Here is a 12,784-nt window from a genome sequence, read left to right as displayed (position 1 = left end):
TGCAGAGCGGCGTGGGGCTCTCACCTGCAGTCCCATCCTTCTGGGAGAAGCCCTTTTTTGTTATCCCAGTTTATCCTTCCTCCATCCAGTTTCAGGCCGAGTGTTACCCACCAGCTGCCCAGTTGGGGCTGTGCTGTCGGGATCGCTGCGAGTGGAACCAGCCCTTCTCCAGCACAGCCAGGGCAGGACGCCGGCACGGCTGATCCCCCGACAGCGGTGGAGGTGACAGTGGGTGCCACTGAGTCAGAGGCTGCTCTGGTCCCCCGTGGTACCCCCAATTTCAGGGGAGCTCGTCGATACTTTTCACCCTCTCGGCAAGTCCCTAGGTAGCTTCCTGGCACTTGGGGGCAGGATTAGCTCTCAGCACTTGCCAACTAGCAAATGTCCTTATTGTCACCTCGGTGGGGACGCAGGGCCAGGCTGGCACTTGGGGTGTGGTGCTGAGGAGGCTGCCTGACCCCAGATCTGCCTACAGCCTGCCTGCCTGGTTCGCTTCTCCTTTTGGGCATTTAACACCGTCTGGAAGCTGCGTTGGGGGGAAAAAAGGAGACAGACAGACGGACGGGAGCTGCTCTGATGTAAAACAGAGACAGGGAAGCGAGAGCAGAGCCTGCGAACACCCCGGTGAGCAGCCCAGCGCCGGGGACAGGGCGAGAAGCACGTTTGTGTCATTACTCATGGAGAAGCTGGCAGGGAGGCGTGCGGAGAGGGCCAGATCCCTGCTGTTAAAGCACTGCTGACTTCGCACAGGCGTATCAGGAGGGAGTGCAGCCCAACCACTGTGCCAGGATCCGGCCTCTTCCTGCCGCGGGAAGAGCAAAGCGAGCTCGAAGTGCGGAGCCAGGGATGCTCCATGGCCCCGGGGCTGGTGTGGGGTCGGACCTGCTGTGGGGATGCGTCGCAGCGTCTCTGGCTGAAGGGAGAGACAAGGAGACGGGCAGGCTGGCCCCATGCCGTGGAGGACAGCCCTGCCAGACCCACGCCAGGACCCGTGGCTCCACACAGCCCCTGCCCCACGCCGGCCAAGCTTTCCTCCACTGGTCTTTACATACCTAAATAGGGCAAAGAAAGAGAAGGAAGAACCCAGGGGAGGAAACAGCCCATCCCCAGCAGCCCTCAGCACACGTTTCCTCTGCCGAGCAGCTGGGAAGGGCTTGGGTGGATGGAAGGGCTGTCTCCACGCCAAGTCCTGGAGCTCCAGCTCCTGGTCCTGTTTTCTGGCAGGGAGACCGCACCTTGGCACACGGTGATGCATGAAGCACATCGGCTCTCCAGGGCTACCAGCACCCCTTTTACCGTCTCTGCCTGGATCTGCAGATAACCATGCAGGCCCCTCTTCCAAGGACACCGGGCTGTGATACAACTGCTCACAGGCTCATCCCCCTGCCCTTTGCAGGCTGGAGTTCCCTCCGAGGCCACAAAATGAGCCAGGAGTTTCATTGCATCGGTTTGGGAAGATGGTGTGATTTCCCCAGGTGGCATGTACCAGCAGCCCAGCGGGCAGGGAGGCAGCTGGCATGCCGTGCCCTCGCAGGGGAACGCACGGCTGCTGAGGAACAAGAGCTAAAATTCCCCTCCTGGCTCCTGGCAGGAGGGCACTGCGGTAAGCGGGACTGGCAAGCAGCACCGTGGGAGCACACGGGGCGGGACAGAGCCGCACAAGGCACCCTGCCTGTGGCTGGGACTTTCCCAAATTGCCGAGGGTGCCGGCTCCAGAGCCCAGGTGTGGCTGTGGGGAGGTGACCCTGGCGTGCGGCAGCAGGTCGGGGAGGTGCCGCGGGAGGCTGGTGCCACGCTTGCCAGCGGCAGGGAGGGAAGCCCTGGCACCCACTCCCGGGGATCAGCCCGGCCCAGATGCTCAGTGCCGGGCATTTGGAGACAGCCCAAAGCTTTGCTTTTGTGCGTGTTTGCAGCCCAGGCAGAGGTCAGCTTGGAACCAAAACCCAAAAGCTTTGAGGATGCTTGTGGATGAATCCTCGGTGGGCTTCGTAGCCCAGCTCCACCTGCCAAGACCATCTCAATAACCACCATGGGTCTGGGGTCAGTTTTTAGCTTCCCCCACACTGGTTAGTTGATACACAGCATGAGTGACCCCAAGCAGCCCTGCAAAACCTGAGCTAGCTCCTGTCAGGTCCTCAAGACAGCCTTGGAGAATGGATCACTCTTTGAATTAACACCGTTAAATTGTCCCAGGTAATTCTTGGACAAATCTAAACCCTCTTTTTGTGAAAGTGTAGAGATTGCTGCCTTCATTAGCAATCAAAATCACACCTCAGCACCAGCTCAGTGTTGTAGCTCTGTGCGAAGAGCATCACGGGGTAACCCAGGACGGTGTTGCACCAGCCCCATGTTAGATGGATGCTGTCTACTGCAGCCGTTGAAGCACAGACCAGCAAAGGCAAGTGCCACCCACAGTGACAGCGGCAGCGGCAGTGACGGCTCCAGCAGAGCCCTGCCGGTGCCCACACCAATGCTTTACGCCAGGACAGGGCAGCAGCGCAGCTGCGGGTCGCAGCTGGTGGCAGGCGGAGGCTGGGGGGGCACGCAGGGAAGCCCCCGCCGCCTTCCCCAACGCGCCCCTCTGCCCAGACAAGTGAAGGGTGACAATTTGTGAATGAGCCTGAGCTCAGGTTAGGCAGGAGGGAGGGAATCATTCCTGAGTCACCCATGGGCTGCCTAAAGTGGGGCTGGGCAGGGACATGTCGGTCGCCCTGTGCCGGCGCTCGGGTCCCCACCTGCACCCGCTGCCTCTTCACCCTGGCTCTTTCTCACCCCGTGAATAACCCCGGGAGCTGCTGCAGCAGGAGTGAAGGAGCTGGGGATCGGTGGGAGGTGGCTGCGCAGCCTGGGCTGGGGCAGCTAACGCAAGCCGAGGCTTTTTGCTGGTACATTAGTCACTTGGAGAACTCATCGCTTCACAGGCATCCTCCTCATCAATCCCCGATGGGACACAGGGAACCACAAGTCATCTGAGAGATTCACATTTCCCCCAAAATAAAATGCCGCCCATGCAGGAGGAGCTGGGAGCAGCGGGTGAGCGGGGACCCCCTCTGTACCCCACGGTCCGGCCAGGGCACAGCCCTCGCCCCGCGGGGAGCACAGACCCTGCTGGGGAGGGGGCAGGCGATGGAGCCGCAACGCTGACATTAGTCGGAGAGCTGGAAAGTTTTCTACATACCAGTGTTAGCTGGAATGTTATTTACTGAGCGAGGGAGAGGTCTGAGAGAGGAGAAAGCCTCTCGCCCGGCTCTTCCCCATGTATGGATGTGGACCGGCGTTACTCAGCAGGATATGGCACAGACAGAGGCACCGGCGCGGCGGGATGGTTCTCCTCGGAGGAAGCTGGACACGGGACGGGGGGGACCTCCCTGCACCCCTGAGCAGCCAGCTGGGCTTTGCAGGGCAGAAAAGCACCGTTCACCCCCCCTGTGAGCGACGGCTTGCCCTGAGCTGTGCTGGGTCACTCCCCGGGACCCCCACGGCCACCCGCCCCGGCTCAGTCAGGTTTTGTAGAAGTGGGGGGACACAGGTGGGACATGGCCACCAGCACGTGGCCCTGGGGACATGTCAGGGCACAGGGAGGCTGCCTCCCCGGGGGGCAGAATGAGCAGAGCAACACACTGAAAAGAAACTCAAACCCGCCTTTTCCCTTAATAAGCCTCCTTACAGCTCAAAGCAAATATTTTTATAAAAAAGTGGGATTTCACTTCCCATTTGTATTTCTGACATTTGGTGAAAGCTGACAGCGAACATTTTCAGAGAAACACTCTTTCCCCAACTTGTGGATTTTTCCCACCCCCCTATGGCCCCGGGGAAGCCCATCCACGTCCCTCTTGCCACCCAGGGCTGCCCGCGGGTGAGGGGACGCCCACCACCCCCCAGCCTCCTGGCTCCCGCTCGGGATAATTATTGGTCATAGAGGGGGTGGATTTTCCTGAGTCACAGGCACATCCGAAGGCCCTGCTCTTCTCCCTGAGGACTTCAAAGACTTCGCAAACATGAATAGGTGCAGCCCGAGAGTCAAGTCAATAGAGCCTCCTCTGCCGCGGGGACGTGGGGGGTGCAGGTCCCAGCCGCCTCAAAAGCACCCAGGGTCGCTGGTGTCCACCGTGCAAGACCAAGAGGTTAGACATAGGCTCTTTTCTCCCACATCCAAATCCTGTGCTATTTCCCCCCCTTGGATGCTCTCACCGCTCCCCCCGCACCCTTCTCCCTCGGCTGCTGATATTCCTGGGAGCATCCCCAGCCGGCACTGGGAGCGGATGGGAAGGGAGAAGCGGTGGGGATTATTCCTGAGCAGGAGGCATTTTGAGGGTGGCTGAGCAGATGCGAGCGTGTTTCCCAGCGGTGACTGGCCGGGGAAGTTCACAGCATGACTCATGCGCTTTCCCAAGTCCCTGAATCGCAGCATTGTGCTGAGAAATCAGAAACGCACCGTCACCCTCCCGTCACGGCAACGTCCCTCGGAGCCCTGCAGCTCAGGCCCGAGAGAAGCGATCTGGGGAGAAAAGAAGTAGCTTCTCCTGGAGCAAATGCCTCCTCCGAGGGCTGGGCTTGGTGCTGAGCCACTGATACGCTTTGGCAGATCAGAGGCTCCAGAGCTCTCAACCAGCTACTTTAAAACACCTCTCTTTTCCTTGGCATCCTGGGAAGCAAACAAATTGCACAGGAGGGCATGCATACGTGTGCTCCCTCAGCAAACAAGCTGGGAAAAAAAAAAAAAAAAAGAAACCAAGAGAAGCTTTTTCCCGGCGCCCCTCCGCCAGTACCACACCTCTCCCCGCACGCCGAGTACACAGTTTATTTTCCTTCCCATTAAAGTCTCCCCACCAGCCTGGCTCTGGGAAACTCAATTTATGCTCAGAGCTCTGGGTATATTATTCCTAGCGGGAACAGAGAAGGGCAGTCAGCGCGGAGGCGGCTCAGGCAGCCGAACAAGCCGGTCTTTGGTTTCTCGCCGGCAGCGCCGTGCGGGGACGGGAAGTCCCCGTGCAGACAGAAAGTCTGCAGCACGGCCGTGGCGGCCGCCCCGTGCCACCGCGGGGCCGGGGCCAGGGCGACGACGATGGGAGGGTTTTGGGGGGGCTGCAGCGGTGATGGGGTAGAGTGAGGGATAGGGGCTGCTCCAGGGCTGGAGCCTCAGGTCAGCGTGTGGCCCCGGCCGGAGCAATGGGCAACTCCCACACATCCCGGGATAACAGCCCGTTTGGGTTCTCCGTGCCACGGGGCAGGCACGCCCAACTCCACGGTACCGAGCCGCCCTCTGCCAACCGGGCACGGCGTGCCACAGCTATAAAACTGGGAGGCTCAAAGGGTGGTGGGAGGAGGGGAAGGCTCTGGGTTTTGTCCCCAAGAGCCCTCTCCAGCCCCTGCTCCGTGGGCTCCAGGCAGCCCCATCCCATGGCCCATCCCCAGCAAACACCCCAGGGGCACGTAAGACGAGGCAGGATGAACAGGGCAGATCTTCACACGGGGCATTCCCAGTGCTGTCCCAGGTGTTTTCCAGCTGTTTCGCTGTACCTGAGCAGGGCTGGTGCGATGGAGAGAAAAGCCGTGCCTGTGCCTCTGCCGCAGCATCCCACCCTGCCTCCGCCACCTCCTTCTACCCACTCCTCTTCTAGACCCGTTTTATGTGACCTCAGACGAGTTAACCCCCCAAGTGTTTGGCGTGAGCAGGAGGTGACCTGCCATCCCCACAGCTGGTTTTTCCCCTGCTTTGCAGGGTTACAATAGCTCCTTGTTCCTCCATACGCCCCACTCCTCTCCCGTATCACATCCTACACAACCGCTTTGCAGTGACCTCATCTTTCTTTTTTTCCATGCCTCCTGCTGAAACCAAGGCCACGCTGCTGTGTCCCAGCCTCTGCCCCACACCGTCTCCTGGGGGGGACGGAGGGGACGGGGGTCGTCGAGAGCCGGCCATCCCCCCTTGCCCCAGCACCCACCGGGTATCACTGGTGTCCAGGGACCCGCACAACTGGAACGTGCAACCTGTGAAGGTTTGCAGTTGTGGCTAAAGGGCCATCTGTGAAATCCATTTGCAGCTTTTTCCTGGATTTTTAACCCCTTTATCCCCACCTAGCCTCGGTCTGTCCTGTGATGCTCAGCAGCCCCCCCGTCTCCTGCCTTTCCTCTGGGGCACGCGGTGACTCCGTAGGGTGCAGCCCCATGAGGGACTTCACCCCAGACGTGTGTTTGGTATCAGACACCTCTTCAGTTTCACACACCATAAATGTCTTGGAAACTCATGCACCGAGGCTGCTCAGCGGCCCTGCACACAGGCTGCCTCTTGCCCAGGTGGTTTAGGACAACCTGGCATTTCTGGCTGGGCAGCATTATTTTGGCTTGGCAATGTGGGCCATTTCCAGGGTGCAAAGTTTTTTCTTCTTGGGACTTTTCCTGTGCCCTCTCCCCCTCCCAGCTCTTTCATGTGGTGTTCACAGGAGCCCGGCTTGCATGAAGCAGGAGGAAATCACCACAGCTTTCCTCCCCCAGGCCTGGGACCTTCACATGTGGCTGGGGCTGCGGTTAGCCAGAAGAAAACATTTGTGGTAGCCAAGGGCTGGTGAGAAACCAAGAGAGCTGTCCACTCCTCCTGGCCGCACTCATCCAGCCCAGGGCGCCGAGGTAAGGGACCGCCCGGCCGTGGTGGGTGCCAGGAGCGGAGCAGGGCTGGATTTCTGCTGCCTTACGCCCACATCCAGCCTACAGACTGGGCTGAGCATCAGAGAGAGGGACGAGCCTCCCCTTGGGTGCCACCCACCCCATTTCTGCATGCCCAGAGGAGCCCCCCCTCGGTGGCACAGGCACCCCAGGGTGCCATGCTCCCTGTGGTTGACAGTGCCTCTGGCAGGGGGGACCCATTTAAGCACAGTGACCCTTTAGCAGGTGTTTAGAGCTTGATTGCTCATACCCTGGCACAGGAGCGGCTGAAAGCCATCTGCCTTTGAGCTTCCCACTGAAATAAGACCTTCCTCTGGCTCTGCCCCTGTTGGGCATCACCTGGGGAGGGAAGGTCTTGGCTGTCCCAAGGGCAGACTGGGGTGGGCAGGAGCACTACCCCAAGGACCATGCTTCAGCTCTGCAGCATGGGCACCCCAGGGCAGCAAGGTCTCTCCAGGGAGATGCTTCATGAAAACCACTTCCAACCCCTGTGCTGGTGAGCCACAAACTCGGTGCTGTTGCAAGGTGTAGGGCTGTCCCCGTGTCAGCAGGGGATGCAAATACAGGGTCTCTCCTGTGCCCCCCCCCTCGTTAAGGGACACCCATTAATACCCGCATCTTCAAGTCAACTATGAAGATACACTTGAGTGAGCACAAAGGAGGAGCCAGCTCCTTTTAAGGCTTTCCTATTTAAAACCATGAGGCCTTCGGATCCACGCAGGCAGTGAGGGGGTTCATCTGTGACCCCCCACTGTTTGCTTTTCAGATGGTGCTTGCCTAGTTGCCCGCTTGTGCAGTGGGAAGCTGGGAGAGATGTTTTGCTGTGGGTGTAAGCCTTGGAGCGGGGCAGCACATGCCTGCATGCATCAGCATGAGCTCACGTCTGCTGGCAGCGACGCAGCCTGAAGAGCCTTAAGTAGGTGTTGAAAATTGGGAGTTTCTTTCAAGAAGCTCTCGGGGTGGGAGGTACCGCATGGCTCAACGGTGATTGATAGCGTGCGACTAGCTCGTGGCTGGGCATCGCCACTCCTGGCCATGAAGACCCTGATTCTGGCAGCGTGGGGGGATGGAGGTTCTGGGGGGCACGGCCAAGCCCTGCTTACCCCCATGCACGTGGCTGGGCATGTGGCCACTGAAATGCTCCTCTGGCCCTCACCACCCAGACGCGGGGCAGGGGAGGAGAAGGGAGAGGTGCCTCTGCACCGAACCATGGTTGACGGAGACACGTGGCTGACTTCTTCTCGCTGCACGCCCTGTGGGAGGTGGACACGTGCCGTGGCAGAGCACGAGAGCCTTCCCGCAGTGTCATCCTGCAACCGCAGCAAACAATCGCGATTTACCCTGATAAAGTTAATAGCAGAGTGAGGAAAGCACGCCAGCCGCTTCGCAGCCCCTTGGTCAGGCCAGAACTTGTCCTCTGGATGCACGTGGCTTTGCGGGTCCCCATGGCACTCGTGCAGCTGCTCCCTGAGGGTTCCCCCCAAATATTTAATACATGAAGCACAACTGGACCCTTCCTATGCTTTGCTGCCTCAGCAAGCGCCTGCCCAAAAGGATGGCCAGCATCCTTTCCCTGTGAGGGTGAGGGTTTTGGGTTGGACAGGGATGTTGTGGCTAACACCCTCCCCAGGGAGGTGGCAGGGACCCCTGCTCAGCCGAGCCGGCTGCAGACCCTCACCTGGGGCTTGGATCGGAGCCAGGTGGGGCAGAAAGCAAAGGGCAAGAAATGCACGGTGCAGAGCCCATGTGAGATTTGGTGCGCAGCAGGATCAGACCTTCCGCTGGGTATTTTACAGAGCGATTCCCACATCTAGCCGGCTGCTCCAGGTGTGGGTCCTGCGACACTGGGGGGATCATGGTTTGCAGGGTGGCGGGATCCCCTGCCCTTGCAGGCTGCTGGGAAGGCTGAGAATGCCAAGGGCGAGTCATTCCCCGTGCCGGGCCAAGCCTTGGGATTTCTGGGCTGTTTTCCATGCGTCTCTGAATGCTGGAGCTGTTGGCTTGTACCACGACAGCTCAGGCTGCTCCCCCAGCCTCGGCGCCTGGCTGCAGCCCGGAGTGCTCGACAGCCAAGAGCAATCCCCATCCCTCACTGCGCGCCACCACTAAGCCCCAAAATATGCCGATAACAGCCACTTGTGCAAGACGCCGCTTGTATTAGCCTGCCTGGAGATTAGGTAACCCTGTCCCGAGACCTTGGAGCAGGTGCTCTGGCTGAGCCCGTGCCCCACGGGCAGGACTCCCTGCTCCCCCTAGGCACGCCAGCCCAGGGTTGTGACTTTGAGCTCTGTCCTGGTTTTGGCTGGGACAGAATTAATTTTCTTACTAGTAGCTGTACAGTGCTGTATTTTGGATTTAGTGTGAGAATAATGTTGATAACGCACTGATGTTTTAGTTGTTGCTAAGTAGCGCTTATCCTAAGTTAAGGATTTTTCAGTTTCCCATGCTCTGCCAGTGAGCAGGTGCACAAGAAGCTGGGAGGGAGCACGGCCAGGACAGCTGACCCGAACTAGACAAAGAGATATTCCATACCATAGAATGTCATGCCCAGTATATAAACTGGGGGGAATTGGCTGGGAGGGGTGGATCACTGCTCAGGGACTGGCTGGGCATCGGTCAGTGGGTGGTGAGCAGTCACATTGTGCATCACTTGTTTTTCTTGGGTTTTATTTCTCTCTCATTTTTGTTATCTTCCTTCTCATTACTATTATTATTAATATTATAATAATATTTTATTTTATTTCAGTTCTTAAACTGTTCTTATCTCAACCCACGAGTTTTACTTTTTTCCCCGATTCTCCTCCCCATCCCACCGGCATAGGGGAGGAGTGAGCAAGGGGCTGCGTGGTTCTTAGTTGCTTAGCCCCTTCCCCTGAGCGCAGCATTCCCCCAGGGGGTCCCAGCCCGGGGGGGGGGCAGCTGACAAGCATCACCTGCCTCTGACAGCGAGCAGTGGGGCTGTGCTCGCTCTCTGCTGCTCTATCTCGTGGCAAGGAGTCCCCCGGTTATGCCTGTGTATCGGCTTTAAATGGGAGTTTCAAGTGTTACTGACCGTCTCCTTTTGTGCAGCAAGAGGTACGAAGTAAGTGTTGCTACTGGAACCAACTGGGAATGTTTTAAAGAAATGCTGTTAGCTGAAAACTATCAGTGAGCTGCAATCAATATGGTGGAAAAAGGTTGATTTTGTTTAATATTTCTACTTGAAAATATGCCCCGGCTGTTGCAGCTCTGTCAGAAATCTCATTTTTTCCAAGCCCAAATGACTTCTTTTTCCCCATGAAATATAAGCTAATTAAATGCACTTAAAAACATTCTGTATGTTCAAAGTGAAAATTAAGTATTTCAGAAGTGTCTGAATGAGGATGGAAGAACTGACCGAAGCTGATCTAATTCAAGACTTTCTGTTGGGAACGAGCCTTGAAATGTCTTTTTTTTTTAATTTTCTTCCCCCCCGCCCCTTTTGGAGGGGAGATTTCCAAAACCTCGACTGCTCTTCTGTGTTGTCAACTGACCTGGGCACCATGGTGGGTGCTTGCTGTCACCTCTTCTGCTCCGGAGGTGCCGGGCTGTGCAGAGGGGACGCAGCCAGACCCCCATGGGACGCAGTGCTGGGGGGACAGGGACCGGTGCGTCAGACTCGTGCGGGGTCAGCGCCGAAACGTGGCACTTGGGGCCGCCTCTGCAGCCCTGGGGTCGGGGCAGCGGCTGCCTGGGGGTAGTGGAGGAGTTGGGGGTGGGAGGCAGGGGGATATTGGGGTCCCATGGGGCAGCCAGGATGTTCAGGCAGCGCCGGTGCAAACCCCCCGGTTTCGGGGGGTGCAGGTGAGCCCGCCCAGCCGAGCGGCGCGGGGCCAGGCGTCGCAGGGGACATGCCTGGACCCGCTGTTGGGTACGTGCCGCTGAGTCATGTGTTACCAGCAGAGGTGCCCCGTTGGCGGATGTTTCGAAGGCAAGCCTGGATAAAAGATGACTGTAAGCACAGCCCAGACTTGACGTTGTGTATTAACAGACTCATTTTATTGCAACATCTCTGGCCCTTTCCAGGATGCTGTAGTACAGCAGAAATCTCCATGAAGCAGGCTCCAGAGAAAGCAGCGGTACCTGCCCTCCCTCCGGCACTGGAAAAGCCATCACCCTGGCCCTGGAGAAGCTGAGCTCCTTGGCAGCTCCTCTGCAGTGAGGAGATGTGGTGTGCGGCACCCAGGGACGGGGCTGACCCGGCTGTTCCTGGCGTCACCGCCGTGCCACAGCGCGACAGCAGGACCGACACTGCATGGCAAAGCTCCTTTCCAAAATTTTGGATTTCCGGTGAGCTGAAGCAAAGTCCGCCGTACCCCGGTGCAGAGTTTGTCCCCCCCCAGCACCCCATTCATGTGGTGACAGCCCCATCAGGAAGATGGGTGCTCTGGTGCTGACCCCAGCCAGGCTGCAGTGCCTGCATCATGGGCTCCAGTCCCCAGACCAGGTGGGTGACACCTGCTTCAAAATACGCTTCAGCAGGTCAAAATAAAGCAAATTCAGACACTTTGGAAGGGAGAACCACTCTGCAGGAAGACCTGGATAAGCTGGAAGAGTGGACTAACAAGAACCTTATGAAGCTCAACAAGGACAAGTGTAAGGTCTGGCACCTGGGGAAACATAATCCAGGAGTGCAGCCCAGGTTGAGTTCTACCCGGCAGGGAAGCAGCTCTGTGGAAAGGGACCTGGGGGTCCTGGTGGACAACAAGCTCAATATGAGTGAACAGTGTGCTGCTGCGGCAAAGCAAGCCAACAGGATGCTGCGTTGCATCAACAAAGGCATCACGAGCAGAGATAAAGAAGTCACTATCCCACTCTACTCAGCGTTTGTCAGGCCACACCTAGAATATTGTGTTCGGTTTTGGTCCCTGCTATGCAAAAAAGATGTGGACAGGCTGGGAGAGGGTCCAGAGAAAGGCCACAAAGATGATCAAGGGACTGGGAAGCCTGCCATAGGAGGAAAGGCTGAGAGAACTTGAGAAAAGAAGACTTAGGGGGAGACCTTATCACCATGTTCCAGTATTTAAAGGGTGGTGACAAAGAAGATGGAGACTCCCTTTTTACAAGGAGTCACATGGAAAAGACAAGGGGTAATGGGTACAAGTTAATCCTGGGGAGATTCCGATTGGACACAAGAGGAGAATTTTCACAATGAGAACAATCAGTCATGGGAATAATTTCCCCAGGGAAGTGGTGGATTCGCCAGCATTGGACACTTTTAAGATTCAGCTGGACAGGGTGCTGTGCCACCTTGTCTAGACCGTGCTTTTGCCAAGAAAGGTTGGACCAGATCGTGCTCGAGGTCCCTTCCAACACGGGATTCTATGATTCTGTGATTGAAATTTGGGGCTTTCCAGGCCTTTCCTGCACCCGCTTCCCGAATGCGTATATCCACCAGGTCAGAAGGCAGGCACAGGAACTTAATGCTGTCCTGGGCTGTGCTGAAAATGAGCTAATTCCTGTGGGGAAGGGATGGATCTGGCCTCTGAGGACCCTCCCATCATTGCTAGTCTAGATAAACATCCCAATAAACATGGGCTGATGCAATTAGCACATGCAGGGGGACACCAGCCTGTCTCCCTCCTGGCTGGGGAGGGTGGTTGGGTGCGGGGAGGGCCGGAGGCCTTGGGGACCTCCAGATCACCCTCCCCGCCAGCCTGTTAATATCCAAAGTGGCTGTGATAAGAAGCAGTTGTTGGGGCCGCAGGTGGGAAGGTGTCAAGTCGTACGCACGGAGCTATAAACAGTGCGTGCCCATAAACCAGATCAAAGCAGAAAGAGTTTATTTTCAGAAGGTCTGCTTCCTCCGCAGAGCCTGGAGACAAAGAGCTTTTGGGGGAAGGGGGGAAGGAGAGGGAGGAAAAAAGGGGGAGAGCTAGAGGAGGGGAAAGGATGGCATCGGCCGTGCTGGTTTCTGCTGGGTGGATCACACGTTCCCGGGTGATGCGGGCAGCTCCCCTATGGATTCTGAGCAGCTCTTTGCTGTGGTTGGATCTGGCAGGTCCAGTGTGCGCAAGCAGCCGGTGCCGAGGGGGACGGTGGTGGGTCCCCGAGCCCACCGGCAGTATCTTGGGTGCAGCTGCGCCCCGAGGGGGATGCAGGG

This window comes from Aquila chrysaetos, chromosome 3, assembly GCF_900496995.4.
Source record: "Aquila chrysaetos chrysaetos chromosome 3, bAquChr1.4, whole genome shotgun sequence".
Lineage (NCBI taxonomy): Eukaryota > Metazoa > Chordata > Aves > Accipitriformes > Accipitridae > Aquila > Aquila chrysaetos.
This window is presented reverse-complemented; position numbering follows the sequence as displayed.